This window comes from Cebus imitator, unplaced genomic scaffold (genome assembly GCF_001604975.1).
Source record: "Cebus imitator isolate Cc_AM_T3 unplaced genomic scaffold, Cebus_imitator-1.0 Scaffold121, whole genome shotgun sequence".
Taxonomy (NCBI): Eukaryota; Metazoa; Chordata; class Mammalia; order Primates; family Cebidae; genus Cebus; species Cebus imitator.
This window is the reverse complement of record NW_016107436.1, coordinates 3,346,842-3,356,115: the sequence shown is the minus strand read 5'-3', so window position 1 is coordinate 3,356,115 and position 9,274 is coordinate 3,346,842. Positions and strand designations below refer to the sequence as shown.

The 9,274-nt window shown below is 37.1% G+C and overlaps 1 protein-coding gene and 1 non-coding gene across 8 annotated transcripts in view; both read left to right on the top strand.

The window, feature by feature from the left end:
- BCAS3 (BCAS3 microtubule associated cell migration factor) overlaps positions 1–9,274 on the top strand; it is a 679,070-nt gene that overhangs the window by 88,938 nt on the left and 580,858 nt on the right. The window lies entirely within an intron of this gene.
- Positions 7,572–7,644, top strand: TRNAK-UUU. Its single transcript has one exon. It is a non-coding gene; the product is annotated as a tRNA-Lys (tRNA).

The window sequence follows — 9,274 nt, the reverse complement described above, 5'->3', positions numbered from 1 at the left end:
TCAAAAAAAAAAAAAAAGAAAACAACCCATAAAAACTCACAGGTTATTTCTCATTCTCACCCTGTCTCCATCTGGCATTCAGTTTACAAACTCCATCTGTATTCATTCCCCCATTCTCTCAAATACCTGCTCCAGAAACTTTTTGACAGGGCTCTCTCGGAAGTCACTATTCATCATCTGCAAAATTTCTATGTCCTCATCCTCTTTTTGGAAAGTTACTTCCTCTCTCTTTGTTGCTGCCTTTCTTTCTTAGTTATTACCTTTTAGTTTTTGGAGATTAGATTTTTATCTCATAGTTTTCTTTAGTACCACTCCTTTCATAATTCCTAAAAATGAACATATTTTTATATGCTCATTTGAAATCCCTGTGTCGTCTTTGGTGAAATGTCCACTATGTCTTTTCCTAATTGCTATTGAGTTTAGATAGTTCTTTACAAACTCTGGATACAAGTCATTTGTTGGATATATGATTTTCAAGTATTTTCATTCTGTCCATGGCTTATCATTTCATCCTCTCAGTTTGGATGAAGTCCAAGTTATCATTTTTTTCTTTTATCAGTTGTGCCTTTCATGTCATATCTGAGAACTTAGTAAATCTGTAACACTGGGACCTTTAGCATCCTTGTCTAGAATTTGTGATTTTCCTGTTTATTATTCTTTCCCCTTCTCACACTCATTTCATCTCCTCTGAACAGAATATATTTTTAGTTAATTTTATAAGGGATTATTTAGATAGTTACTATTATATGGAATTCATTCATATGGTTGTTTCATTTTGTGGTGGAGGAAGATTTTAAATTAATAAAATTGTGTTCTGTAATTGAATAAATCCTTATTTTCCTTTTTAAATAAATTTTTTTGTTTGTTTTTTGAGACGGAGTTTCACTCTTGTTACCCAGGCTGGAGTGCAATGGCGCGATCTCCGGCTCACCACAGCCTCCGCCTCCCGGGTTCAGGCAATTCTCCTGCCCCAGCCTCCTGAGTCGCTAGGATTACAGGCACGGGCCACCATGCCCAGCTAATTTTTTGTATTTTTAGTAGAGACGGGGTTTCACCATGTTGACCAGGATGGTCTCGATCTCTTGACCTCGTGATCCACCCGCCTCGGCCTCCCACAGTGCTGGGATTACAGGCTTGAGCCACCGCGCCTGGCCCTTAAATAAAATTTATTTATTTATTTTTAATTGAAATGGGGTTTCACCATCTTGGCCAGGCTGGTCTTGAACTCCTGACTTCAGGTGATCCACCCACCTCGGCCTCCCAAAGTGCTGGGATTACAGGCGTGAACCACCGTGCCCGGCCAATCCTTATTTTCAAATGAGAATAGAGATAAGGTAATTTGCCACAAAATAGTGAAATCCATGCACACATTATTAACTTTGATGGTCTCCTTCTCATTTGTCAGGTATTGTTGTTCTTGGCAAATTGGTGTTCACTCAGCAAGCAGTTTGTGTTACTCAGCAAGACTTATTTTCCTACAGTCTATAAATCTTTAAAGGAGCTGGACAGATTCCCACAATTTAGAAGTGGATGTATTTGATATCTGAGTGGCATAAGTGGCTTTAAATCTCTTTATAAGATGATATACCATGAAAAAAGATAGCTCTAGCATTTGACCCTGTAGTAGTATTCTTTTGGTTGAATGTTTTATTTGTGTGTGTTGGGTGTATGCTCTAAGTAGCATATGATTGTGTGGCATGATAAAGGTATGGTTTATTTATATATTAACACATTTCTATAAAAAATTGCCTTGTGTCTGAAGTAGATTTTTTCCTAGGCAGATATTTGAACAAATAAACAATCTTTTTTTGTAGTACACTTTTGGTTAATATGGTATTAGTGCTCTTAATTTGTCTGAATGCAGCCTTGCTTCTAACCACATTATATTAATATTATTATACTATTAATAATTATATTATTAATATAATTATATTATTAATATAATGTGGTTAAAATTAAAAGAATACTGCATCAAATTACTTTCAGGCTACATGTATAAGGTACATATGAAACATAAGTGAATTTCATGTTTAGACTTGGTTCCTATCTCCAAGATAGCTTATTATGTATATACCGATATTCCAAAATCCAAAGAAGTCTGCAATCTGAAATGCTTCTGTTCCCAAGCATTTCAGATAAGGGCTACTCAACGTACACCACTCTCTGAGTTTTTCTGAATCATGCAAGAATGGTATGATTATGTTTGAGAAATCTTCTTGGTGCTATTTAACATATAGACCTTTGAAAAATAGGTAAGACAAGGTTCTGATATGATCACTGGAGCTTGATTTCTATTGCAGTATTTTTGCGAAAATATCCAAATGTCTAAAAATCTTGATTTTCATTTTATTTCTTTTAAATTTTTTGAGATGGTATCACTCTGTCACCCAGGGTGGAGTGCAGTGGAGTAATCTTGTGATCCTGTCTTACTGCAAACTCCGTACTTCCTGGGTTCAAGCAATTGTCCTGCCTCAGCCTCCCAAGTAGCTAGGATTACATTTGCCTGCCACCATTCCAGGCTAATTTATCTATTTTTGGTAGAGACAGGCTTTCACTGTGTTGGCCAGGCTGATCTCGATCTCCTGACCTCAGGTGGTCCATCTGCCTTAGCCTCCCAAAGCGCTGGTATTGCAGGCATAAGCCACCACGCTTAGTCCTAAAAAAAACTTTTTCGTCATGTTAGTACTTTAGGTAACTTGTTATACACAGAGATTTATTGGTATAAAAGATCTCTGGATATGAATTTTTGATAACTTTTTTGGAAAATAGTTCTATCTAAGCTGTGTTGCAGAGCTTCCTCTTATAAATTATTTCACAGCTTTGTTCCTTCTAATTTCCAGGCCAAGGTCCTTTATATCTTTCTTTGAGTTGTGGCTAATATAGCCATACATTTTTTGAGATGCTTTCCTAAGTTAATTGTAGAATATCTGTAGATATTTTGTTAGATGTGCATACAGATGTTTAAATTTTGACTCTTTAAGGTAATTTGCCACCATGGTTCTGTCTTATTTTTTGTCTTTTTTGCCATCTTTTCTTTTTGAGACAGAGTCTCACTTTGTCGCCCAGGCTGGAGTGCAGTGGCGTGATCTCAGCTCACTGCAGCCTCCAACTCCTGGGTTGAAGTGATTCTTGTGCCCCAGCCTCTGGAGTAGGTGGGGTTACAGGTGTGCACCACCATGCTGGGCTAATTTGTATTTTTAGCAGAGATGGGGTGGTCTCATTATGTTGGCCAGGTTGGTCTCAAACTCCTGACCTCAGGTGATCCACCGGCCTCGCATCCCAAAGTTCTGGTGTGAGCCACTGTGCCTGGCTTTTTTTGGCCATCGTTCCCAAAGAAAGAATTTTCCAACTGGGCATGGTGGTTCATGCTTGTAATCCCATCACTTGCAGAAGCCAAGATGGAAGGATCACTTGAGATTAGGAGTTTGAGACCAGCTGGCCCACATGGTGAAACCGCGTCTCTTCTAAAAGTACAAAAATTAGCCAGGCATGTTGGTACATGCCTGTATTCTCTATTACTCAGGAGGCTGAGGCACGAGAATCTCTTGAACTTATTTGGGAGGTGGAGGTTGTTGTGAGCTATGATTGTGCCACTGTACTCCAGCCTGGGTGACAGAGTGAGACCTTTTCTTTGTTCTCCTTCTTGTTTTTCTCTCTTTATTTTTTTCTTTGAGACAAAGACTCACTCTGCAACTTCTGTTTTTTGGTTTCAAGCAATCTCCTGCCTCAGCCTGCCGAGTAGCTGGGACTACAGCACTATTACCATGCCCAGCTAATTTTTTGTATTTTTAGTAGAGATGGGATTTCACCGTGTTGGCCAAGATGGTCTTGATCTCTTGACCTCATGATCTGCCCGCCTCGGCCTCCCAAAGTGCTGCAATTACAGATGTGAGCCACTACACCCGGCCGTTTTTCTCTTTCAACCTAGCTTAATTTATACTTATTTGAATCACATTTCCTCTATTGTTTCTGTTGTATTTTCCTGTTTTTTCTCCTACCCCTTAAAAACAAATATAAAAAGAAATTTTTATAAAAATAAATTATACAATTATGTGTATTTCTTTTCCTATTTTTCCATAATTCAATTTTTTCCTGCATTAGTTGATAACCTTGCTATATGCTTCTAGACCTTTTTCTAGATGTGAATTTCTTTTTATTATGCTGGAGACTTACTAAGGTTTCTGGTTCTTTCTTTAGAAATTCTGGAAAATTCTCTGCCATTTATCTCTTTGAATATAGTGTTTTAAATTCTTTCTGCCCTCCTGTCATTGCCCTCACCATCTTCCACCTAGAATTTCTGTCAGAAACTGAGCACACCAGATGAATAACTGAGTTAGAAATCAGATTAATTTTCACAAAAGCAAAAGAAACCTAAACCTGCTACAAAGCCATTTTATCTTGGATAAAGTCTGTAAATTAAGGATGACCCCATATGAGGAGTCCAGTTATTACTGAGGAGATATGATTTTAAAAACTACTTTTGTTTATCTGTTGCATTCTTTCAAATAGCTTGTAGCACAATGCGAGACCTGATAATGGTTGCTTAATTGTTGCCTGTGTAATTGAAATTATTGTTAAAGATGTTATGTTATTTTACCAACTTTTAAACATCACTTTAAGAATTCTTCATTTTATCTTAGTTTATGACAACAGCTACCCTTTTTTTGAGCACTTGGTATGCTTGAGGTAGGTAGAATCTCCACCTCATAGATATGGCAGTTGACCATCAGAATGTAGGTTACAAACCAATTAATTATGAAAGCCAGTTTGGAAATTCATGCCTATCTGATTTAAAATTTCATGCTTTTTCTGTTTTCTATGTTACTTCTGTTCAGATCAAGTGTTGTGACCAGAAAACATGTTAGTTGGTCTTTTGAAATTCTAAATTAAGGCTTTCTCTGTCATGCCAATTAAATTTGGGGCCTCAAATGCATGCACATGTATATTTACATATTTGTGTACATACCATAAATATAGGTCTTTCCAGGGAGTGGAAGGGATGAATAACCAGAGCATACAGGATTTTTAGGGCAGTGAAAATATTTGATATGCTAATACATGTCATTATATATTTGTTCAAACCCATAGAATGTACGCAACCCGAAGAATGAACCCCAGTGTAAACTATGGACTTTGGATGAAAATAATGTGTCAATGTAGGTTCATCAATTGTTCAATCAACAGTTTATTTATTTTTGAGACAGTGTTGCTGTTTTGTCCAGGTTGGAGTGCAGTGGTGCAATCATAGCTCACTACAGCCCTTAACTCGGGCTCAAGCGATCTTCCCACCTCAGTCTCCTGAGTAGCTGGAACTACAGGCGTACACTACCATGTCAGGTTAATTTTTTGTATTTTTTGTAGAGATGGGGTTTCATTATGTTGCCCAGGCTGGTCTCAAACTCCTGGGCTCAGACAGTCTGCCTGCCTTATCCTCCCAAACTGCCGGGATTATAGGCGTGAGCCACTGTGCCTGGAATCAACAAATACTGATAATGTGGTAGACTGTGTCTATGCCTGGTGGTGGATATCTGAGAGATCTCTGTACTTTCCTCTTCATTTTGCTGTGAACCTAAAACTGCCCTGAAGAAAATAAAGACCTTAAAAACAAACACAAAATATTTTTTAAGCATCTTAACATTTTTGGTGATACAGTATTCCTCATACTAGCTACATAACAGTTTTCCCATCAGTAACTTCCTATTTGCCTTTTTTTCTGGGCGTATTTGTTCTAAACTAAATGTACTCTACCTCCAAGTTATATACAGAATTTCCACATTTGTATAAATTATGAGATAATGCTACAGGTATGATTTGAGACTCTTTTTGTTTGTTTCTCATGTTATAATATTCTCTTTGACTTCTCTAGAGTTCTTTATGGGCAGCTGTAGTGTACAATGAGAATTGGCCACATAAAGTTTCCTTAAATATAGGAAGATAAATGAGATGTGGCTGGGCAAACATAGAAATGAAGTATAACATAAAGCAGCACTCTATTGTGGAACTGGTGCCAGGAAACTATCTAAACATCGGGAATATGGTCAGAATTCTATATTAAATAATGCCATCAAAGCATGTAGTATGTCTAAGTTCAAAATCTCTTTTATTGAAGATGTTAGGCATCTTATCTAAAGGAGTGCAGCATTTATAATTTGGGAATACAGAAGAAAGGGTCTACATGTATAATTACCAAATTGAAAAAAAAGGTGAAAATACTTAGTAATGATGGCATGCATTCTTCCTAAAAAATTAAGCAAAATAATTTTTTTAAATGAGGTGGAATCTCGCTATGTTGCTCAGGCTGGTCTTGAACTCATGGACTTGCAATCCTCCCACCTCATTCTTTCGAGTAGCTGGGATTATAGATACATGCCACTGTGCCTGGTTATGAGAGAAATGTGAATTTTAGATGTATTTCTGTAAACTAACTCAGCAAGCAATATTTACTAAATTAAATGTATCTAGCAATCACAAACATGCCCTTTAACTTACGAGTTTCACTTTTTTTTCTTAGTTTTTTATTTTTTGAGACGGAGTCTGACTGTTGCCCAGGCTAGAGTATATTGGTACAATCTTGGCTCACTGAAGCCTCTGCCTCCCAGGTCCAGGTAATTCTTTTACCTCAGCCTCCTGAGTAGCTGGGATTACAGGTGTGTGCCACTATGCCCGGCTAATTTTTGTAATTTTAGTAGAAATGGGGTTTTGCCATAGTGGCCAGACTGGTCTCAAACTCCTGGCCGTAAGCGATCTGCCTCCCTTGGCCTCCCAAAGTGCTGGAATTACAGACATGAGCTACCACTCCCGGCCAGTAGTTTCACTTTTGAAAGTCTGTTTCATATGAACAAAAGTACCCATACATTACCAGAATATTTTTACTAGGATGTTTATAGTCAGACAGCCTGAATGTACATAGGTAGGAATGGTCAAACCAATTGTTAACAGCCATATTGTGCAATATTATGAAGTGATTAAATACTGAGTTAGGTGTATATTTGTTGACCTAAAGGGGTTTACTTGAGGTATTGAGTGAGAAAAATAAGATACAGAGCAATATGTATGCTAATGTCTCATTTTGTACAACAATTATCTACAACATAAAAAACTCTGCCGTATTTAACAACAGTCAGCTCTCAGTATCTGTGGTTTCCACAACTGTGGATTCAACCAACTATGGATCAGAAATACTTAGGAAAAAAGCTATGTCTGAACTAAACTTATACAGATTTTCCCCTTTTCATTATTGCCTAAACAATACAGTATAATAACTGTTTATATAGCATTCACCTTGTATTAGATATTATAAATAAACCAAAGATGATTTAAAGTACACAGGAGGATGTGCATAGGTTATATACAAGTACAATGCAATTTTATGCCAGAGACTTGAGGACTGGCAGATTTTAGTATCGGAGGGAGTTCCTGGAACCAATCCCTCGCAGATACCAAGGGTCAACTGTTTATGTTTTATTCAGGATTGAATTACTATGGATAAAATTATGTAGGTAATTTCAGGGTATTAATATTGTTTACCTGGACATATGGGCAGAATATGAAAATATGTATAGTATGAGGAAGCCTGGATAGCTCAGCTGGTAGAGCATCAGACTTTTAATCTGAGGGTCCAGGGTTCAAGTCCCTATTTGGGTGTGTCCTGTGGCTTTTAGTACCTAATTCTGACTCCACCTTTGAAAAAACAAAAAAATAAAGAAAAAAGAAAAAGTGTTGTTTTAGCTGGGAATGGTGGTGCACACCTGTAGTCTCAGATACTCGGAATGCTAAGGTGGGAGGGTTGCTTGAGCTTGGGAGGTTGAGGCTGCAGTGAGCCGAGATTGTGCCTCTGTGTTCCAGCATAGGCAACAGAGCAAGACTCTGTCTCATTTTCCACCCCCTGCAAATGTATATGTATATAATATATGGCAGTGGAAATCTGAAATATAAAATCTATGTATATTACTATGAATATGTAAACATTTTAATATGCTCATTGACAAGACTCATGAACGTTAATTGGCTTTGGTATGGGAGCATGCATGACTGTGCCCATGTTTGCAGTCAGCAATTGAAATGAAAAAGAGGTCAGTTGTTCCAAGTGCTTATTCTAAGGTTACTTGTTTTTCTGTTAACATTTCTCTAGAGAGACCAGACTACAAATTGTAAAAGCCTTATGTTTTATTATTGACAGTCCCTTTTAAAGTTGAAGTGATTAACATTTGGAGTGAATTGGATTACTTTTTATTCCAATTTGTGTGTTTTCCAACTTTTTATTTTCAAAAACTTTAAGCCTTCATAAAGATAGAAAGCATAGGATAATAAACACCTACAAATCCTTCACCTAGACTGATGATTAAGATTTTCTTATACCGTGGATAATAAAGGAGCAAAAGCTCACCTCTTTTCTCCTACTCTAATCAGCCACTGTTAATGTCATGCAAACAGTTTATATATTCTTTGCCACTAAACATATTTCTTATTTGCTTAAATTTTTAAAATGATGGCATAATTTATGTAGATAAATACACAGAATTATGTGTTATAGTTTGAGTTTTGACAAACGTATATGCAGTTGTAATCTATGCCTCTGTAAAGCTAGCATTTCTGTCACCCCAGAAAGTTCTCACATGTGCTTTCCCAGTCACCCTCATCACTGCCAGAAGCTTCTACTGTTCTGTTTTCTTTTGTTTCAGTGAGCAGTTTTCCCTGCTTTTGATGATGTTACATACATCAATATATCTTTCCTTTTTATTGTGAAGTATATTTCATTATATGAATATACCAGGTTACCAGTTTTTCTGCTGATGGAATTTGAGTTGAATATTGCTTTGAGTTATTATGAGTAAGCTATTAGGAACATTCTCATTCAAGTCTTTTTGTTTCATAGAGTTAACATTTGAGTATGCTGAGCAAATAAGTAAATCAACAATATATAATGTGCGCAATATGAGATTCTGTTAAGTGCTGTGAAGAAACAAATCAGGATAAGGAGATAGAGTAGGATGGAGGATGGTCTCCAGAAACAATTTCCTGGTAAGGAGATACTTTAGTAAAGACCCAGCAAAGTATGCAAGTGAACTATGCAGATCACAAGGAGAAGCTGTGTATTTCCAACCAGAGAGGAGAAAGTGCAGCATTACTGAGGCAGGGGTGTGTTTGACATACTCCAGTATGGGGGCAGAGTGAGTGAGCAATGTGGGTAGATGATAAGGAGATACTGGCACGTTGGTAAGAAGAGCAAGACAGGAGTCGAGGACATGAATATTGTCTTTTTTTTTTTTTTTTT